Source organism: Trachymyrmex septentrionalis, unplaced genomic scaffold (assembly GCF_001594115.1).
Source record: "Trachymyrmex septentrionalis isolate Tsep2-gDNA-1 unplaced genomic scaffold, Tsep1.0 scaffold173, whole genome shotgun sequence".
Lineage (NCBI taxonomy): Eukaryota > Metazoa > Arthropoda > Insecta > Hymenoptera > Formicidae > Trachymyrmex > Trachymyrmex septentrionalis.
The window spans coordinates 176,530-187,156 of record NW_017304897.1 but is presented as its reverse complement, the minus strand read 5'-3'; positions in this window follow the sequence as shown (position 1 = coordinate 187,156).

The following is a 10,627-nucleotide window of genomic DNA, read 5'->3' as shown; positions in this document are numbered from 1 at the left end:
TATAGTACATAAAACCGTTTGTCCGTCTTTACTGGAAAATAATAAAAATAAAAAATAAATATAAAATTTTTTTTTTTAATGTATTTAAATAATCAAAATATTTACAAATTAAAAAAAATAACATGTACTAACAAATTTTTCTCTTCATTTTATTAGGTGTACAAAAAAGTTCTGAGCTTTTTTTTGTAAAATTCAATCTTTATTTAAAAACAAACGAAAAAATATTAATCAGCGAAATATTCTCCGTTTGCATCAATGACCTTTTGCCATCTTTCGGGGAGCTTGCGAATTCCTTGACGATAGAAACTCACCGGCTTCGAAGCGATAAAGTCATCAATGCATTTTCGTATCTCTTCTAATCTCACGAAATGTGTATCAGCCAAATGATGCTGCAGCGACCGGAATAGGTAGTAATCGGAAGGCGCCATGTCTGGGCTATACGCCGCGTGCGGGAGAAGTTCCCAGCCTAACGCAAAGATATGCTCCTGAGTCGTTTTCGCAGCATGAGGTCGAGCATTGTCATGAAGCAAGATCACTTTACGATGTCCTTGGCCAGTAAATGGCCTCTTTTCTTCTAATGCATCGCTCAAATTGGTCAATTGTTGTTGGTAGCGGTCTGCCGTGACTGTTTCACCCTGTTGTAACAACTCGTAGTACAACACACCCTTCCAATCCCACCAGATACAGAGCAAAACCTTCTTGGCGTGGATATTGGGCTTTGGCGTCGATGTCGAAGGTTTACCAGGATCAACCCATGATTTTCTACGTTTAGGGTTATCATAAAGAATCCACTTTTCATCGCCTGTAATGATTTTGTGCAGAAAATCTTTTTTCCGGAACTTTGAGAGTAAACTGAGTGCAGTGTCACGCCGTCGATTTTTGTTGTCTTGGGACAAATCATGCGGAACCCATCTGCCTTCCTTCTGAACCTTTCCCATCGTATGTAATCGTACGGAAATGGCTTGCTGCGTAACGCCAAGCTGTTCTGCAAGCTCCTTTTCAGTTTGCGCAGAGTTTATATCCAGCAGTGCTTGCAATTCGTCCGTTTCAATCTTTTCAGGGCGTCCAGCACGCGATTCATCTTTAAGACTGAAATCTCCTTGGCGAAACTTTTGATACCACCTTTTGCATGTTGCATGACTTACAGCGTTCTCTCCATATGCAGCACAAATCATTTCAGTGGCTTCAGCAGCATTTTTCTTCAGATGAAACGCGAAGTGGATGGAAAATCGAATATGCTCTTTTGTAATTGCCATCGTGAACACTACTGATTTTTGAGGTTATGTGCATCAAACGCCAAACCGTATCGCATTTCAGGAGGTTAAATGTTACTGTTTTAAAACCCCAAAAGGGCGGGAAGATATATAAAATTTAAATTGTTATTTCGGTTGTATCAAATCTAAAGCTCAGAACTTTTTTGTACACCTAATAAATTTTTATGTTCAAAATTTACTCCCAAATCCGAATACTCTAATGTTAGACTGCGCTAGCAAACTTCACTTGGATGGTACAATAAATATAGAAAGCCTTAAGCCATAAGAAATTGACCAATCACAGTTGAATGTGAAGAAAATTAATCGAATATAATTAAGTTTATGATTAAGTTGATTTTTTATTACATATAATTTCTTACTACGCATAATTAGATTTGGACTAATTGGTTAAATTTTGACGATTTTAGGCTTACTGCATTCATTGTACTACACCTAGTACACCCATTACACCCGAACTTTATTCATTTTCGTAATGTATAATGAGCTTTCTATAATGGGCAGTAACATTAGTTGATTAAGGAGTAGGCGTAAAAATCGACTAGTCATAGTTGATTAGATTTTCAGCACTGGCAGTGCAGTATCCAAAATAATAATGAAGACGTTTTTGCTCAAATAATTTCTAATTGATTCCATTCATAAAATACATTAAATAATAATCGCTGTCTGCTAACTTGACGCATGATAAAATTTGATAATGACAAGAAAAATACTATTATCCAAATGTTTAAATGCTTTTCCCAAATTTCCCCAAACAATTCCCAAATTATATAAACATAAATAAATCAGAAATATTCAAATGTCTGCTATCTTGTCAGTAGTTGTAAACCCTTATGGTGCGTTCGAAAAGAGAAAGTTATTAGATTTTTAAAGTATCGTAATGGCTTCCGAGTTTGATTGCGTCAAAATGGTGAAACTGCATCATATGCACTATTTACACAAAGTTTTGCACTTACATATATGTACTGCTTGCGCATTTTACGGTTAGCTTGCTTCGATTGTGCTTGCATATTTGAAGCTTGAAAACTGAAATTCGAAGAGGCAGTCAAGAGTATCTTAGTCAAGAATATCATTACTGATAATAGTCAGTATTTACAATGCCAGGTTGCACTTTTCTGCACTTCACAGCGAAAAAACTTATGTTTGACTATTTCCAGCAATATCCCACCAACGAAAATGTAAAGCTTGTCGAAGCATCAAAGAAATGTGAACAAAGAATTTTAGCGCTTCTTAAACACTTCATTGACTTTCCATTGACTCTTAGAGGTTTTAAATATTCATATACGCTCCACAAATTCTCCCCAAACGCTCCGTAAAGTGTGCCCAAAATACATCTGTCACATTTCACACACGTTAAAAATTTTTTTTTCATTAACGTTTTTTATATGGTCTTCAACACTCCGCAAAGAATGAAGTGTACTGATACACTTCCAAAATATTTCATTCATTAGTATTTTGTCTACGCTTCCTAAACGTTCGGCAAAAAGTACACGGAGCATTCAAATACTCTTTGTGTATGCTTCCAGAATATAGAGATAAAAACATTTATTTTAAAACGGAGCGTCATTGAGCTGTACAGCGAACGTAAACGAAGTGTCGTTGAGTAGTACGCGGCACCGCCAGAAAGACTTAGCAAGAACTAACTTCTCGAATTTAAAAAACCGCACAGACTAGGATAAAAGACGAAGCATGAAAAATTTTTCAGTTGTGTTCTAATAAAATAATTTTTTGAAATGAGCCCCTAGGGCTCCAAGAAGAAAGCATAGCATTTTTTTTTAATATTTACCAAATAAATAAAATATATTTTAAAATATTATTTGCTTACCAAAAATCTCGATTACATTTCATTCACGTTCATCTAAGAACTCGACGATGCTTCGTTTACGTTCTCTAGACTGCTTAATCACGCTCCGTTTACATTTAACGAACATTTTGCTCGTGCTTGCCGAAGAACTTATCTATACTTTTATTTATGTTTCTTTAATGTTTAGTTGGCGCTTCCTTTACATTCCATGTTCCAATTTTCGCTTCTTACGGGTTTCATTTACGTTTCTATTACTCTCTCCTTACACTTCCTTTACATTCCAATTAACGTTTTATTGACACTCGCTTGACGTTTTATTTCCATCACGGATAGATTAACTTTAATCTCGGTTTAACTTAGGAAGCGTTTATATTGGCCTTAGCCGTATGCCGTATGCCGTAATCTGTAAGAATCGATTAATCATAGTCAAGTATTCCCGTCTCTTTTGGTGGTAAAAAGAGAATATTCGAAGGTGATTGGTCAATTTTTACAGATTATGGCATACGGCCAATATAAACGCTCCCTTATTTTTCGTCTTTTAATAATGTTTAGAACTAGAAAAAGACGAAAAGTAAATTTAAAAAAAAAAGACAAACGAGATTAAAGTTAATCTGCATTGATGGGAACGAACATAAAAGATATAAATACAAATTAAGATACAAATTAAGCATTTGTATAATATTTTTTTGGTTTATAAATAAATTATTTACAATTAAAAAAATTGATTTACATATTTATTTTACGGCTTTATTTTCCCAAATAAACTACGTTTATACAAATAATTTCAGTGCCAGCATCACAGCCAATATAATGGTAAGATTCTAATCCAGCAGGAAAACAAGCATTGTGTGCCGCAAGTTTAAGTTTGAAAATAACCACGCAAAATAACGTTTTGCGTCGAGATGGAGGTAAGTTTGGTATACTTTAAAAATCTAGTGACTCTAGGAGAGACGCTATTAGCGCTACTCTGTTAGAGTCCCTATAAGAGAGTCGCATTAATGTAAAGTAAAATGATATCTAATAAGGACTCTATTAGAGAAGGACTCTAGACCTCTCTACTACGGTTGTGTTCCGAAATTGATTGCCAGCGCTGCAAATATTTCGTCACAAAAATATGCTACCAACAGCGTTCCAATTTTAGTAAGCATGTAATTGGTGCATACGCATTTCAAATTGGAACGATACTTATCATCTTGGATGCTGTAACTGCTTTACCTCTTCAGCCGCAGCAGGAAATGACGACAAATCTAGGAAGGTCTTTCTCTCTCGCACCATTGACAAGATAGCAGACATATTGAATATTTCTGATTTATTTATGCTGTGACAACTCGCCACCAGAGGTCCAATAGGACTCGCTCGGATTCGTGTGAGCACCATAGCCTCGCGAATTTTCTTTAAGGCTCCTGATTACTCAGCCAAGGATTTGGTTTGCACGCTTATACGCTTTAAGCGCTTATAAGCATTGCTCATGATGTTCGCTTTGGAGGTGTAAGCGCTCAGAGATGCGTTCATGACGCCATCTGTGACGTCATACTTGTGCTCACAAATGCTTTTTTCATCGAGGTAGGGCAGTAACAGCGTGAGCGCAAATAAGCGCCAAATTAAACAATGTTCGATCTTAACCCTAGTAAGTTAGATATATGCATGTTTTTTCATTAGAGAAATGTTTAACAAATATATTGGGTTGCGCACGTGTATATTTTAACGCTCTCATAATATACTTATATACGATATCTAGAAACGTTTTCCAATTTTGTGCTAATAAAAAAAGGACTTTGTTGTTTATCAACAAGAAATTGGATGCTTAAATTGTCATAAAAAAATATAAAAAAGAATTTATTCATACAAAGATGACATCAACACATAAAGTTCTAATTGATTTAGAAGATGCACAAACTGGGAATATATATACGATATGTCTAACTTTCCGAAGTACCACGACAAATGCACCTTCGGTGGAAGGAAACAAGAGTTATAAGACAAAAAAGTTACATTGAAAAAAAATTTACAAAATTGTAATTGTCATGGCTTATTTCGGCAGGCAGTGATCGTAAGTCGCGAGCGACTCTTATGAATAAGTATTTTATCCGAAATGAATTAGCGTTTGTCACACGACTACTTCCCGGTTTTTTTTTTTTGGAGCTGTATCAGAGGCGCCCTATGGAAAGGTTATGTGGCATGACCATGACGGGTCACCCTCGTCAATGCGAGTGTTGTCATCCTCTAGAGCTCGTTTGGGAGAATCGGAAAGAGAGAGAGAAAGTATTAGCGTAAGCGAAGACAGAGTGATGACTAAAGAGAACGAGGAGAACGGGGAGGGGAGGTGACTCCTCCTTTTCTGGCGGCGGAAGTGTCCCTAACCGAAGAGGCACGGGGAGTCGTTGTGACGGGAAAGGTTAGAAGTGAGCGCTCAAAGGCAAGCGCCCAACCCTGAATGAGCAGGGGGATGGTTGGAACGACCCCGAGCAAGGGCGCCCTAAAGGTAAAGAAAGAAGGAGAGTCAGGTGCCTGAAGACAAGCGCCCAGGCCTAGTGATTAAGGAAGTGCCCTGGAACAGCCCTGAAATGAAGGCGCATCAAGGCGGGTGAAAGAGAGGAGAAGAGCGCCTTGTAGAAAGCGCCTTATTCCGAAAGATTCTTCAGGACAAATACGTGCCGAACCGCGAACTATTCGAGAGAGGGTTCCGCACTGAGCAGCACGATAGTCGTTATCTTCGTGATAGGCTAGGACTTCAAATAAATATTAACTAGCTTGTTAAGTATTATAATAGAGCTATTATTTATTGCTACACAAGAAAACACAAGGCCCTTCCGGAGCCCAAAGCACAATACTCGTATATACAGTAGCGCAACTCTCCTAATTTTATGTTGACCAAAATGGAGTGCGTATGCGTGAAATAAGTAAATTGCCCCGTCTTTTTTCCTCCTTTTTTAATTGTTTTTTCTCTTTCTCTCTCTATTTAAATAAGTGTTTCAACGTTCCACTTAAACATTTGTCTTTCAAGCATACATGGTTTAGAGTAAAAATTTAGAGAGAAATATTATGTGTATTGTCCATTTGATGAAATGTTATGCAAGAAATCTCGAGCCATTGGTCTAATTTTTGTGAAAAAGTGAACAAAAAGTAACACAGAAAATCGAGCAAAAAGGATTTCTTTTTATTTATTGTATTTTAAACTTATTTTTTGGACATATACGAGGGTCGTTTGAAAAGTCCGTGCAAAGTCACTGCTGATGGCACTACTGGCGCGTATCAAGGTTAGATTTAGTTAGTAGCATCTTTTGGAGGAACACACACCAAGTTACAGCCAGATCGGTCTATTTGTTTGTGTTTGGCATTCATTTGAATCGAGGAAGTCGAGGGGGGTTTGTTTCTGCAATCACGTCCTCGTTTCCATAAAATCTTTTTCCCGCCAGCCATTTCTTCATATTGGGGAACAAATAGTAGTCCGAGAGAGCCAAGTCTGGAGAATAGGGGGGATGTGAGACGAGTTGGAACCCTAATTCCATTAATTTTGCGACCACAACTGCTGAGGTGTGAGCTGGTGCGTTATTGAAAAACCACTCGACTTCCTCGATTCAAATGAATGCCAAACACAAACAAATAGACCGATCTGGCTGTAACTTGGTGTGTGTTCCTCCAAGAGATGCTACTAACTAAATCTAACCTTGATACGCGCCAGTAGTGCCATCAGCAGTGACTTTGCACGGACTTTTCGAACGACCCTCGTATGTATATAAATTTCTTTTATATCAGCTTCCTTATAACATTTTCATAGATGTATAATTACATAATATTTCTTTATACAAATATACATTTTTAAGTTAATTTAATATTTTTCCTAATTTTTCTATATTTTTTCTTTATTTTTCAATATATTTACAATTTATTTTTATTAGTTTTCATAAAATTTAAATTATTCCATCGTAATATTAGGTTTATTCACGTCGCATGCTCTAATATGCCCCAATATTCTTACAATAGCACTTATTCACTTCAACGAATTCGTTGGATTGCGATGGGAATAAATCTAGTGAGTTTTGCGAGGAATTTTAGCAGAGTAAAAAAAGGATGAAAAGAGAAAGAACGGTAACCATGGCAATGTTAAGTTATTTATACTATTGTACTTATTTCACGCATGCGCACTCCATTTTGACCAACACTAACATCAAAGATGCCGACAGAGAGTTGCGCTACTGTATATACTGTGCCCAAAAGGCAGAATTGATTCGTTAATAGCAATTACAAGTATAGAAAACTTGCGCGTAACGCGAGAATTATAAACATGGAATTGTAAGTAAGAAGTTACAAATACCTAAATTATATGAAAATTATGAATACGATGAATTGTAACTTAAACGAAATTTATAACTATACACGAGTAACGAAAATTTTATAACTACGAAGACTACGGTGCCATGAGAATTCTAAGTTTCCCATCGGGACTTAGCCGCTGACTCAATGAGACCGAAAATTTCTAAGTAAATTTATAAGTAAATTTCGAAAACGTATCGTGCTTACCGTGCTACCGGGAAAATAAACTAATTCTGGTAAATCATACGAACAAGGTGAACGATCGAGTAGGTATAGTCGAAAATGAGAGCCCGAGATCCTCACAGCATCGGTTTATATATTATACTTCAAAGGGGTGACGTCTCGCGGTAAGAGGAGTAATTTCGAGTATGATTCTAGAATATTCTACAGATTTTCATTTGTCTATTATTCACTAGATATTAACGGCATCGCTATTCCATGGATGCGAAATGAATCCCCTTCGTCATTTGATGTCCTTATAACGAAATGCACCTGCAACTGTCTGCTGTAGAGTTAGTTGTTTTTATACACAAGTTTCGCGTATCTGCTCGATAAGTTGAATTGTGAGACTCTCGTGAGACTCTGAGTATTCCGTGTTCGATTCCGGTAAATGGCGATTATAATTAATGTGAGACGTCACTGACTGTTTTTGTATTTTTGCTCAGTCTCAATGATCAGTTCATGGGAATCCTGCGGGTAATTTATGGAGTATTTTATGGCACAATTACGTGGCTCTCATAATAAATGTTTGTACTTAATTTCTATTATTGGTCAAAGAGGGGAGGTTCTACCTCCATATTGTGTTTGTTTTTGTAATAAACTTTATATCTTTTCCTTAAACAGTTTATCTAAAAATTTATAATCTATCTTCTAAGCAAGAGCGATAATAACGATCCACGCGGTTAATGCGTGATTTGTGGGAAGGGAATTGTGCTCTTGGCTCGATCAGCTGTACAGATATAAGCCGTGCAATTCCTATAGTGTATGTTCTAGAGTGACAGCTGTCAGTTTTTGACACTCGGATGTTACAATAATATTTGTTAAATTAATACCAATGGGACATTTGCTTACAGTAAATAAATATTTATTTTAAAAAATAATACTTAAATCAAAATATTACTTTTTATTGAATAAATTTTTATACGCAAATGTCCCATTATATTATTTTAAATAAATATTTATTAGAATTTCGTAAATTTTTATTTTTAGTGTATAAGAAGCGAATTACTCACGGTCAATTACCAATTACGTGTCCAAGTTTAATGCTTAAGCGGGGAGCATAGCTTTTGCATAACGCATAACACATGAGGCATAAGAAATTGAACCAACCAGAGATCTATGGGAAGGAAGGAAACGGAAGACTTCGATTGGTACATTTTCTTATGCATTACGTGTTATGCAAGAATCTGTGCTCCCCGCTTTACAATAGCCAAAATAAATGACATCACTTATTTAATTTGAGCATTGACAAACCAAATTGAACACCAAAAAACAACACTTATAAGCATGAGCACTTTATAGCGTGCAAAGGCAGCTTTTAACTCTGCGTTGACAGTAACGACATAGAATCAGACGGCGATCTAGCGAAACCGGTAGCCACACACTTAAGCACGAGTCCATGTGCTCGCCTGCGGTGCTCCAAGAGTGAACGAGACAGCGAGCTCCTTCTCACACTAGTCACTTATTTCAAGTGACCGAAAATGCTTTCTCGGCAATCTCGGCCATTTTGCATTTGCCCAGGTTCGTGAATGGACGGTATGATGGTGCTTTTGGTTAGCTGTTCGTCCCCTCGAGTAATTAACCGATAGTGACTATCCTCAGCGGTATCTTTTGCAGAATCAGCTCTGGTTCTGCGTCGCTTTTTGGTAATCAATTAATTCGATCTTTTGATAATTAGCAATCCGGAACTATTTCCCCGACATTATGCCGGATCTCCCGACCGACGCCGGCGAGTGCCAGAAGGGGCACTTTCGCCTCCCCCCGCTCCCAGCCTTGCTAATTTTCAGCCCCTCAGCTCATCTATCTCAATCCTGCTTATCCAGTTTGACGAATTCCTCAATTCCCAGATTGGTAAATCCCTGATAACCGAAAAAAGTTTGTCTAAAAAATCAAATATCTTTCCGCCTTCATCTGCGAATGCCACAGATTCAACTCAAGTACAGCAGCCAACCTCAAATATAGAGGCTGCAAATTGTGAACTTCCGTCGGAGGATGTTATGATGGACATCAAAGATAGATCGCCGAAAACCGCTACGGAAAGGAACATCCCGGAATCGGGTAATCCAGGCATTTCGCAAAAAAACAAAAGAAATACTGAAAGGTTCTCCCCCCCCCCTCGCCAAGGCTCAAAAGACTCAAACAGGTAGGAATGTCGAAACAGTTAAATCGCTACCTCAAGTTAGCAATCGTTATCTAACTACAGACAGCGACTCGTTTGCAGTACACGTGTTCGTTACCAACACGAATCAAGACTCTTCTCTCATGCATGAAATGTTAATCAAAAGGGCTATCATACAAACAGTCAAAAGCAATATCGTTTGTATGCGCAAAATCGGTCGCGGGAAAATCTTCGTTGAAATGCGGACTGTCGCGGCTTCCAATGCGCTCGTTTCAAGCTCCGTTTTAACGACACATAATCTCCGCGCATATATTCTCACCTATCGTATTCTCAGAACGGGCATGATACGCGATGTTCCTCTGGAAATCAACGAAGAAGAACTTAAATGGACATTTCAAGCCTCATGTAAAATAATCGGTGTGCAACAGCTCAATCATGCAGTCACTATTAATGGGAAAACAGAATATATTCCTTCACGTTCGCTGTGCATCAAATTTGCTGGGCAAATTCTACCGAGCCACGTAGTACTTTACTATGATACATCCAATTTCGCCATAGTGTCAAAGTTAAGATTTGTTATTCGTGCTACAGAATAGGCCACACTCAAAAAAATTGCAATAGCAACGCGAGATATATGACTTGCGGCAACACTCCCCATGAAAATGCTAGCCCCTATCCTCATAAAGATAAACTACCGCACTGCATTAATTGTGGTGGGAATCACCTTCCCACGGATACAGTGTATCCCGATATTACTATGCAAAAAGCTATAATCCATGCCGCAGCGGACAAAAACATCTCCCTTATGGAAGCTAGGAGAAAAGTACGTGGGATCAACTTCTCGTATCTATCAGCCATAAGTAGTCCGAAACTAGACGTGTCTACTTTCCCACCCCTTAA